General features: G+C 48.7%; 1 long non-coding RNA gene across 1 annotated transcript in view; it reads right to left on the reverse strand.

Annotated features, from left to right (window-relative positions):
• LOC147709780 (uncharacterized) overlaps positions 1-10,501 on the reverse strand; it is a 51,246-nt gene extending 40,745 nt beyond the window's left edge. Inside the window, exons 1-3 of the long non-coding RNA XR_015296730.1 lie at positions 10,407-10,501; positions 10,095-10,250; positions 6,150-6,304 (exon numbers count right to left, since the gene is read on the reverse strand). This is a non-coding gene — a long non-coding RNA (uncharacterized LOC147709780). The remainder of the gene's footprint in view (positions 1-6,149; positions 6,305-10,094; positions 10,251-10,406) is intronic.
• Positions 10,502-12,019: the final 1,518 nt, after the last annotated feature.

The following is a 12,019-nucleotide window of genomic DNA, read 5'->3' on the forward strand; positions in this document are numbered from 1 at the left end:
GTGTACCTACTTACAATACCCATCTCTTCCTAGATTATTCTGACTCACTCAATCTCACTTATTCTGATTATCTCATACACACTTAATCTCACTTATACTTACTCAGTCCCACTCATTCTCACTCATTCTGACTCACTCATTCTCACCTCAACTTACCCAGACTCACGGAGTCTCACTCATTCACATACATTCTGTCTTAGCCTCACTCAGTCTTACTAAATGTCAGTCAGTCTAATTTATTCTCACTCAGTCTCAATCATTCTCATTTACTGTCCCTCAATCCCACTCTGACTCTATAAGTCTCTCTCAAGTTCACTGTGACTCACTCATTCTTGCTTAGTCTCGATTAGTTTCCGAAATTTCATTAGATTCTCCCTGCCATTCGAAAACTGCGCTGACTTTCTGCCGAAAAGCAAATTCTGTTTAAGGCCCTAATTATCGTTCATGAAGCCCTTTAACCTTGGCCCAGAAGGCATCAAATACCTGTTCCAGGGCAATGTCCCTGCCAGACAGATGCGTTCTGCCAACAAGAACTGGCTGGTAGTAACCAGGTTCAGAAAGGCAAAGTGGGGAGGAAGAGCCTTTGCTGCGGCAGCTTCCAAACTTTGGATCACGCTACCTATATCAATTTCTTGTCTAGAGTCACATCCCCTCTTTCATAAATCATTAAAGACTTGGCTTTTTGCCCTTTAATCTTTAAAGTACTGATATCTATGTTCCAGCGACTTGATGCCTTTGGGCATTGTTAGTGCTTTACAAGTTGATTATTCATTCATTCATTCAGTTTAAACCCAGATCCATTCATTATGATACAGTCAATCTCCCTCGGACTCACTCAGACTCACTTATTCACAATCTTTCTTACTTTGACACACGACAACTCACTCACTTACTCAGTGTCACTCACTTTTAGTTAATTTCATTCAGTCTCGCTCATTCTCACTCTGACTTGCCAGTTTCACGCAATCTCAGTCTCCCTCATTCTCAATTACTTTGACTCAATCAGTCTCACTCATTCTCACTCATTCTTATTCTCACTCTATCTCACTTATTCTCACTCTGACTCACTCTATCTCACTCTATCTCACTCATTCTCTGACTATGACTCATTCAGATAGTGACTCATCCAGTCCTTCTCTCTCACTCTCATTCATCCTCACTTGTGCTCACTCTTCCTGTCTCTCATTCTCACTCACTCTGATTCACTCCTTCACTGACACTCACACAGTCACACATAGACACACAGACCTTTCGCTCATACATGCACTCACTCACAAGAACACGATCTCATGCAAACATACAGAGCTTTTAAAGGTTGTTTTGTACTCTCCCTGTTGCCTGCTTTGTTCCTGGTTGGAGTCCTTCTTTCTGCTATCAGGGCAGGAGCATGAAACTTAAACCTCGGACTCACAGTTAGATATCTGAGCTTTCAGTCCTCACTTTCACTCCACCGTTTTCCAACTATGTGACGAGTTGGGAGTGGGTGGGTCCACTGGCTGATTGATGTATAGCCACGGTCACTGCAGGGCTTCAGCCTGCAACGCCCATGGCTACATTTAGATATGGCTCTTTAGCACATCAAAGGTGGGGAACAGGTGGGAGGCCCTGAGTTGTGCCAGGGTCCTGACGAGAGGCCTGGGGGTTTCGCCAGCCCTTGATAGTCTCTCTGATGTCTGGTGCTGGAGCCTTACTCTGCCTGCGCCAGCCGTCAGACACTGTCACTAGCTGCCTCAGTCTGCTGCTTGATGCCACTTATTTGTACACTCAGAGTGAATAATAAGCTTTTATTCACTCTTCTTATAATAAAAATGGGCCAGAAAACATGAAGGGTGTGACCCTGGAGTTGTAAAGTGAGAGCCACCTCGGTAACACATGACATACCAGTAGAAACTCATTCTTGTTGGCATCTGCCAGATTGTCTGCTGATGGGTCATGCAGTGGCAAGTTCACGAGCACCCCTTTATTCTGAGCCTGCCAGTCCCCCCTTGGTGGATCTGCACAAGGTTGAAAATACAAGAGTAATCGCCACATACTAAGGGCTTAATTACGAGTCTGGCAGTCCATTGACCTCCAGACTCATGGGGGAGCAGCGGGGGCGGTCTCCCAACCGCCCTATCACAATAAGGCGGTCAGACCACCATTGCCCCCGTAGCTGCCAGGGATCAGCCATTCCCTGGTGGTGGTGTGGCACCGCCGCAGTTCTGCCAAGCATATTAATAGCTTCTTCTCCACCACGGTTTTCATGGCGGTTCCACCATGAAAACTGTGGCAGAGAGGAAACAAAAGGGGCCGTTCAGGGCCTCCTTGTGCATCACACCCTGTGGATGCATCACACCCTCTGGATGCATCACACCCTGTGGATGCACACACCCTGTGGATGCATCACACCCTGCGGATGCACACACCCTGTGGATGCATCACACCCTATGGATGCATCACACCCTATGGATGTATCACACCCTGTGGATGCATCACACCCTGTGGATGCATCACACCCTGTGGATGCACACACGGGGGCACAACATGTGCCCCCCTGTGTGCGTGCAGACCAGCTCCTGATTGACTTTACAGTCCATGCCCTGCAGGAACTGTTTTCAGCGTTCCCATTGCTGTGTCCATTTTCAGGGCAGCGCTGTGGGAACATTAGAAAATAAGCCCGTCATATAGGAGGAGACTCGATGTTTGCCTGACGTTTCGCAATCACATAGGCCTGACCTCGGGTTTGGCGGTGCGGCTGCGGGGCTGACCTGGCATCGCACCGCCAAACTAGTAATCAGGCCCTATGTGTTTGCGAAACGTCATGCATCTCAAACAAAGACAAAGCAAAAAGCAAATCAATAAATGACTTTTCAACTAACAAGATATAAAGAAGAAAATACTTTTTAGATGTGTCTGTGATGTTTGTCTGCTCTAATTTGATATGAGAGTAGATTTGTCCAGGTGATCCAGTGTCATTTATGGATTTATATCTCTTTGTTTAGTGGGTTTGGGGTATGGGTCAAGTTACTGAAGAGTAATGTGATTTTGTTCTTAAAATAAATAAATTCCCAAAAAAAAGATGTAAAGAAGGTATACAAAGTGATAACCCTTTCAGGCCTATTCTGTACCTTTTTCAAACGCTACTATCTCTAAAACGATTGAGGGAATTTGGATCAAATCAATGAAACACACTATCTGAGTGAAGTTTGAAATTCAGTCAAGTTGGTGTAAATATGTTCATTGGGTTTGGCTGTAGATGAGAGCAAAAGTTCCGAAAGGAGCTAAAATAGGATTCTTTTACCTCTTTTTGACTCTTTTTTCTCTGTATGGAACTGCATGAATCTTACTTGACTGCTCTAAGAATAGCAGATTTGGCTAAAGCAACAGAATGTTAAAGGTGAATGAGTCAATGCCAAGGGTGACTAAATCATAACTGAATATTATTGATTGTCACAAAACATCAGAACGGTGCAACAGAAAGTTTGCACCGTTTTACACCTGGAGGTGGAATGTGTGTTTGTGTGATGTATTTGCTTTGTGAGTATGTGTAATGTGTTGCATTGTGTTGTGTATGTGTAATGGTGCATGAGGTCCATGTGCGGAGGAAGCTTGCATTGCAACTACCACGTGTTTCCCTGGTATGGATGTGTGAATCATAATTGTACAGCTGCTACTTGCTCTGTGTCTGTTCCGTTTGTGTAGTACACTCTACTGTGTGCAAAGAAAGCTTGCAACGCTCCTGCCAGTGCTGCCCCTGTTCATTGAGTGGAGGAAGCTTGCACTGCTGCAGCCAGTGCTGACCCTGTTCTGTGTGTGTAAAGGAAGCTTGCAATACTGCAGCCAGTGCTGCCCCTGTTCTGTGTGTGTAAAGGAAGCTTGCACTGCTGCAGCCAGTGCAGCCCCTGTTCTGTGTGTGTGGAGGAAGCTTGCACTGCTGCAGCCAGTGCTGCCCCTGTTCTATGCGTGAAGGAAGCCTACACTGCTGCAGCCAGTGCTGCGCCTGTTCTGTGTATGAAGGAAGCTTGCACTACTGCAGCCAGTGCTGCCCCTGTTCCGTGCGTGAAGGAAGCTTGTGCTGCTGCAGCCAATGCTGCGCGTGTTCTGTGTATGAAGGAAGCTTGCACTGCTGCAGCCAGTGCGTCGCCTGTTCTATGCATGAAGGAAGCTTGCATTGCTGCAGCCAGTGCGTCGCCTGTTCTATGCATGAAGGAAGCTTGCACTGCTGCAGCCAGTGTTGCGCGTGTTCTGTGTATGAAGGAAGCTTGCACTGCTGCAGCCAGGGCGTCGCCTGTTCTATGCATGAAGGAACCTTGCACTGCTGCAGCCAGTGCGTCGCCTGTTCTATGCATGAAGGAAGCTTGCACTGCTGGAGCCAGTGCTGCCCCTGTTCTGTGTGTGGAGGGCGCTTGCACTGCTAAAGGCAGTGCTGTCCCGTTTCTGTGTGTAAAGGAAGCTTGCACTGCTGGAGCCAGTGCTGCGCGTGTTCTGTGTATGAAGGAAGCTTGCACTGCTGGAGTCAGTGCTGCGCGTGTTCTGTGTATGAAGGAAGCTTGCACTGCTGTAGCCAGTGCATCGCCTGTTCTATGCATGAAGGAAGCTTGCACTGCTGGAGCCAGTGCTGCCCCTGTTCTGTATGTGGAGGACGCTTGCACTGCTAAAGGCAGTGCTGTCCCCGTTCTGTGTATGAAGGAAGCTTGCACTGCTGCAGCCAGTGCGTCGCCTGTTCTATGCATGAAGGAAGCTTGCATTGCTGCAGCCAGTGCGTCACCTGTTCTATGCATGAAGGAACCTTGCACTGCTGCAGCCAGTGCGTCGCCTGTTCTATGCATGAAGGAAGCTTGCACTGCTGGAGCCAGTGCTGCCCCTGTTCTGTGTGGTGCGGGCGCTTGCACTGCTAAAGGCAGTGCTGTCCCGTTTCTGTGTGTAAAGGAAGCTTGCACTGCTGGAGCCAGTGCTGCGCGTGTTCTGTGTATGAAGGAAGCTTGCACTGCTGGAGCCAGTGCTGCGCGTGTTCTGTGTATGAAGGAAGCTTACACTGCTGCAGCCAGTGCTGCACGTGTTCTGTGTATGAAGGAAGCTTGCACTGCTGCAGCCAGTGCTGCACGTGTTCTGTGTATGATGGAAGCTTGCACTGCTGCAGCCAGTGCGTCGCCTGTTCTATGCATGAAGGAAGCTTGCACTGCTGGAGCCAGTGCTGCCCCTGTTCTGTGTGTGGAGGGCGCTTGCACTGCTAAAGGCAGTGCTGTCCCGTTTCTGTGTGTAAAGGAAGCTTGCACTGCTGGAGCCAGTGCTGCGCGTGTTCTGTGTATGAAGGAAGCTTGCACTGCTGGAGTCAGTGCAGCGCGTGTTCTGTGTATGAAGGAAGCTTGCACTGCTGTAGCCAGTGCGTCGCCTGTTCTATGCATGAAGGAAGCTTGCAATGCTGGAGCCAGTGCTGCCCCTGTTCTGTGTGAGGAGGATGCTTGCACTGCTAAAGGCAGTGCTGTCCCCGTTCTGTGTGTAAAGGAAGCTTGCACTGCTGGAGCCAGTGCTGCGTGTGTTCTGTGTATGAAGGAAGCTTGCACTGCTGCAGCGAGTGCTGCACGTGTTCTGTGTATGGAGAAAGCTTGCACTGCTGCAGCCAGTGCTGTACATGTTGTGGGTGCTTGTACTGGTGCTACTAGCTCTGTTTCTGCAGTAAACGTGGGCTGCTGCTGCCAACTCTGGCCCTTTTTGTGTGTGGAGGAAGCTTGCACTCCTTTTTTATATCTTAATAAAGTTCGAAGGAATCTTTTTTTGTACTGTGACCCTTAACCATGGCTACAGCATGCCATGTATTGAGGTTCATTATTATTATACATAGCTAGATATTTCTCCAGATCCTTAGCATCAGGGATGACGTCTATCTATCAGGTTGGCCTGGGCCTGCTCTGAGCTCAGTTGTGAAGTGTCAAGTTGTAATGGGTTTATTCTCAGAGAGGCACAGGCAGGAATCTGACAATACCATGGAATGCACCCTCTGCCCTCCAGCCCTACACGTCTGAATGTATGTTCAGTATGACACTTATGGTAAAGATCAGGCCTCTGCTTTGTGCCAGTACCGTGGGGCTGCCAGACCCAAAGCAGCCGGAAGTGTGTGAGCCCCCCTCCCCCCAGGCGTTGCCATGGAGACCCCTGCATTGCCCCCTTACCTATTCACGGCAATCAAAGTTGCAGCCCGTTCTGCAGCATCTCTGCCTCCCTTTGCAATTCTGGTTGTTAGGGCCGCAGTCATGGCGGCCACCACCATCTTTGATGCACTTTGCTTCCTCAGATGGATCATTTTGAGGACAGTCACCGTCTTTCTCTGTAATTGACAAAATGTAAGGATCGGTGAGTCTGCGGCCTCATCATTCAGATCCAGCCACTGAAGAGTTTTCATGATCATTGGAGCCAGTTTTTACAATGCAGACGATGGTTGAGCACAGAGAGGGGCTCTACAGAGTCCAGCCTTACACAGTGCACCAAAAGCATCAGAGTCCAGCCTTACTTAGAGTACCAAAAGCATCAGAGTCCAGCCTTACACAGAGCACCAAAAGCATCAGAGTCCAGCCTTACACAGAGCACCAAAAGCATCAGAGTCCAGCCTTACGAGAGCACCAAAACCATCAGAGTCCAGCCTTACACAGAGCCCCAAAAGCATCAGAGTCCAGCCTTACACAGAGCACCAAAAGCATCAGAGTCCAGCCTTACGAGAGCACCAAAACCATCAGAGTCCAGCCTTACACAGTGCACCAAAAGCATCAGAGTCCAGCCTTACTTAGAGCACCAAAAGCATCAGAGTCCAGCCTTACACAGAGCACCAAAAGCATCAGAGTCCAGCCTTACACAGAGCACCAAAAGCATTAAGAGAGCACCAAAACCATCAGAGTCCAGCCTTACACAGAGCCCCAAAAGCATCAGAGTCCAGCCTTACACAGAGTACCAAAAGCATCAGAGTCCAGCCTTACACAGAGTACCAAAAGCATCAGAGTGCAGCCTTACACACAGCACCAAAAGCATCAGAGTCCAGCCTTAGACAGAGCACCAAAAGCACCAGAGTCCAGCCTTACACAGTGCACCAAAAGCATCAGAGTCCAGCCTTAATTAGAGCACCAAAAGCATCAGAGTCCAGCCTTACACAGAGCCCCAAAAGCATCAGAGTCCAGCCTTACACAGAGTACCAAAAGCATCAGAGTCCAGCCTTACACACAGCACCAAAAGCATCAGAGTCCAGCCTTAGACAGAGCACCAAAAGCACCAGAGTCCAGCCTTACACAGTGCACCAAAAGCATCAGAGTCCAGCCTTAATTAGAGCACCAAAAGCATCAGAGTCCAGCCTTACACAGAGCCCCAAAAGCATCAGAGTCCAGCCTTACACAGAGTACCAAAAGCATCAGAGTGCAGCCTTACACACAGCACCAAAAGCATCGGAGTCCAGCCTTAGACAGAGCACCAAAAGCACCAGAGTCCAGCCTTACACAGTGCACCAAAAGCATCAGAGTCCAGCCTTAATTAGAGCACCAAAAGCATCAGAGTCCAGCCTTACACAGAGCACCAAAAGCATCAGAGTCCAGCATTACACAGAGCACCAAAAGCATCAGAGTGCAGCCTTACACACAGCACCAAAAGCATCAGAGTCCAGCCTTAGACAGAGCACCAAAAGCACCAGAGTCCAGCCTTACACAGAGCACCAAAAGCATCAGAGTGCAGCCTTACACAGAGCACCAAAAGCATCAGAGTCCAGCCTTACACAGAGCACCAAAAGCATCTAAAGCCTTACACAGTGCACCAAAAGCATCAGAGTCCAGCCTTACACAGAGCACCAAAAGCATCAGTGTGCAGCCTTACACAGAGCACCAAAAGCATCAGAGTCCAGCCTTACACAGAGCACCAAAAGCATCAGAGTCGCGCCTTAGACAGAGCACCAAAAGCACCAGAGTCCAGCCTTACACAGTGCACCAAAAGCACCAGAGTCCAGCCTTACACAGTGCACCAAAAGCATCAGAGTCCAGCTTTACACAGAGCACCAAAAGCATCAGAGTCGCGCCTTAGACAGAGCACCAAAAGCACCAGAGTCCAGCCTTACACAGTGCACCAAAAGCATCAGAGTCCAGCTTTACACAGAGCACCAAAAGCACCAGAGTCCAGCCTTACACAGTGCACCAAAAGCATCAGAGTCCAGCCTTAATTAGAGCACCAAAAGCACCAGAGTCCAGCCTTACACAGTGCACCAAAAGCATCAGAGTCCAGCTTTACACAGAGCACCAAAAGCATCAGAGTCGCGCCTTAGACAGAGCACCAAAAGCACCAGAGTCCAGCCTTACACAGTGCACCAAAAGCATCAGAGTCCAGCCTTAATTAGAGCACCAAAAGCATCAGAGTCCAGCTTTACACAGAGCACCAAAAGCATCAGAGTCCAGCCTTACACAGAGCACCAAAAGCATCGGAGTCCAGCCTTACACAGCGCACCAAAAGCATCAGTGTGCAGCCTTACACAGAGCACTAAAAGCATCAGAGTCCAGCCTTACACAGCGCACCAAAAGCATCGGAGTCCAGCCTTACACAGAGCACCAAAAGCATCTAAAGCCTTACACAGTGCACCAAAAGCATCAGAGTCCAGCCTTACAGAGAGCACCAAAAGCATCGGAGTCCAGCCTTACACAGCGCACCAAAAGCATCAGTGTGCAGCCTTACACAGCGCACCAAAAGCATCAGTGTGCAGCCTTACACAGAGCACCAAAAGCATCAGAGTCCAGCCTTACACAGAGCACCAAAAGCATCAGTGTTCAGCTTACACAGAGCACCAAAACCCCCAGTGTGCAGCTTTACACAGTGCTCTAAAAGCATCAGTGTGCAGCCTTACACAGAGCACCAAAAGCATCGGTTTGCAGCCTTACAGAGCGCACCAAAAGCATCAGTGTGCAGCCTTACACAGAGCACCAAAAGCATCTAAAGCCTTACACAGTGCACCAAAAGCCTCAGAGTCCAGCCTTACACAGAGCACCAAAAGCATCAGAGTCCAGCCTTACACAGAGCACCAAAAGCATCAGAGTCCAGCCTTACACAGAGCACCAAAAGCATCAGTGTGCAGCCTTACACAGAGCACCAAAAGCATCAGAGTCCAGCCTTACACAGTGCACCAAAACCCCCAGTGTGCAGCCTTACACAATGCTCTAAAAGCATCAGTGTGCAGCCTTACACATAGCACCAAAACCCCCAGTGTGCAGCCTTAAACAGAGCACCAAAAGCATCAGTGTGCAGCCTTACACAGTGCACCAAAACCCCCAGTGTGCAGCCTTACACAGTGCTCTAAAAGCATTAGAGTCCACCCTTACACATAGCACCAAAACCCCCAGTGTGCAGCCTTACACAGTGCACCAAACGCATCAGAGTCCAGCTTTGCACAGAGCACCAAAAGCATCAGAGTTCAGCCTTACACAGAGCACCAAAACCCCCAGTGTGCAGCCTTACACAGAGCACCAAAACCCCCAGTTTGCAGCCCTACACAGAGCACCAAAACCCCCAGTGTGCAGCCTTACACAGAGCACCAAAAGCATCAGTGTGCACCAAAAGCATCAGTGTGCAGACACACGTATCCTGCACCCTAATAAAGTTCGAAGGAACCTTTTTTGCACTGGGACCCCTAACCATGGCTACACATGCCATGTCTTGAGGTTCATTAATATATATATATATATATATATATATATATATATATATATATATATATATATATATATATATATATATATATATATATATATATATATATATATATATATATATATATATATATATATATATATATATATATAGATATTTCTCCCGAACCTTAGCATCAGGGATGACGTCTATCCATCAGGTGCGCCTGGGCCTGCTCTCGGTTCACCTGTGAAGTGTGAAGTTGTGATGGGTTTACTCTGACAATACCATGGAATGCGCCCTCTGCCTGCAGCCCTACCCGTCTGAATGTATGTTCAGTATGAAACTTATGGTAAAGATCAGGCCCCTGCTTTGTGCCAGTTCAGTGGGGCTGCCGGACCCAAAGCATCCGGAAGTGTGTGAGCCCCCTCCCCCCAGGCGTTGCCATGGAGACCCCTGCATTGCCCCCTTACCTGTGTCACGGCAATTGAAGCTGCAGCCCTGTCTGCAGCATATCTCCCTGCCTTTGCACTTCTGGTTGTTCGGGCCGCAGTTATTGCTACCACCACCCTTTGCGACGCAATCGTTTATGTCAGATGGATCCATCGGAGCACACTCGCCGGCTCCCTCTGTAATAAACAAAATGAAAGAACCGGTGAGTCTGCGGCCTCATCATTCAGACCCAGCCCCTGAAGGGTTTCATGGTCATTGGAGCCAGTCTGTACAATGAGACGAGGGCTGAGCACAGACAGGGACTAGAGAAGTCACACAGAGTCTATACTCACGAGCTGCGCACATCTGGAGCACGAGGCCCAGCACGAGGGCCAGGGCGAGCAGGTAACAGCCAGTGTTCTTCATCTTGATATCCGAGGGATGCTCTGAAATCCAAGTGGTGGAGCCTCCATATTTATAGGCCTCTCTGCCTGTGTGTTTGGCAAGGCTGGCCAATGGGGGCGGGGGGTGGACCTGTTTCTTCCTCTGATTCCGCCTCCCATTGAGTCCCCGCCCCCTGTCCTCGCCTGTCCCGGTGTGTGACGTCCTGGAGCCGGTGCCAGCATTTCCAGCGCACAGCAGAGCGCAGCAGGATGTGTCCACAGGGCGCAGTTCCACTGTAAGACACACACCCCACAGCATGGGCAAAGCTCGAGAGTCAGGGCTGGTAACACTCCTGCTGGCAGAGACCTTTGACATGGGCAAAGCTCGAGAGTCAGGGCTGGTAACACTCCTGCTGGCAGAGACCTTTGACATGGGCAAAGCTCAAGAGTCAGGGCTGGTAACACTCCTGCTGGCAGAGACCTTTGACGTGGGCAAAGCTCAAGAGTCAGGGCTGGTAACACTACTGCTGGCAGAGACCTTTGACATGGGCAAAGCTCGAGAGTCAGGGCTGGTAACACTCCTGCTGGCAGAGACCTTTGACATGGGCAAAGCTCGAGAGTCAGGGCTGGTAACACTCCTGCTGGCAGAGACCTTTGACAGGGGCAAAGCTCGAGAGTCAGGGATGGTAACACTCCTGCTGGCAGAGACCTTTGACATGGGCAAAGTAGGCTCTGGCCCGGACCCCAGCCTTCCAGGGGGCCCTGATAGAGCCAGCTCTGTTCTACAGAGTCTTGACCTGATAAGCTTGTTTTAAGGACCATGTTCCTTTCCTTTATCTTTATTTTGGCCGTTGTGTGAGTGTTTATTACAGACATTTTTCAGAGAAATGTTTGTTTATATTTCATGCAACATCCATAAAAAAGTTTCTTTCAGGTCAAAACAGGACCTCACATCAGAGAAATAGGAGGGTGCCACAGAGATTATTGTCAGAAGTATTACTGAGGGACGCGCTATTACAACATTGAAAACACACGTCACAATTTCTGAATATCAGATGTGTTTAGATTCAGAATTTGGACAGTGCACTGTCAGTGACCTGGACAAAGAGGGCATGAAAGAGCTCAACTGGATCATAAGCTCTAAGCTGTACAAACAGGGCCCCCCTAAATCTTTAAGATGCCACTGCCTGCTGGTAGAACCCCTATGGATGGGTTCATGCCAGTTTAGGAAAGTATATGATACCAGATCAAGGCCTGGAGGTTCTCACACTGATGGAGTAGCCAGGACAATAACATACTTGCCACTTTGTATGACACTAATTACCAGAGCAAAGTGAGCGGCCCTGGCCTTCCTTCTGGACGCCAGTGAGAATTGATCCTCTGGTGGAAATTTGAATTTGATTTTGAATGTTAAAGCATGAAAGAAATTTGTCTAACGTTTCTTTTATTCGTTCTTTCTTTTTAATCTTCTTTTGTCCTTATTTTCTTCTTTTATCTTGTCCTTCTTTCTGTCCATCTTTCTGCTATATGTTCTATTCTTTCTTCTTTCCAGTTTCATTTTGTTCTTTTTTCCATCTTTCTGT

Source organism: Lissotriton vulgaris, chromosome 6 (genome assembly GCF_964263255.1).
Source record: "Lissotriton vulgaris chromosome 6, aLisVul1.2, whole genome shotgun sequence".
In the NCBI taxonomy this organism is placed as follows: domain Eukaryota; kingdom Metazoa; phylum Chordata; class Amphibia; order Caudata; family Salamandridae; genus Lissotriton; species Lissotriton vulgaris.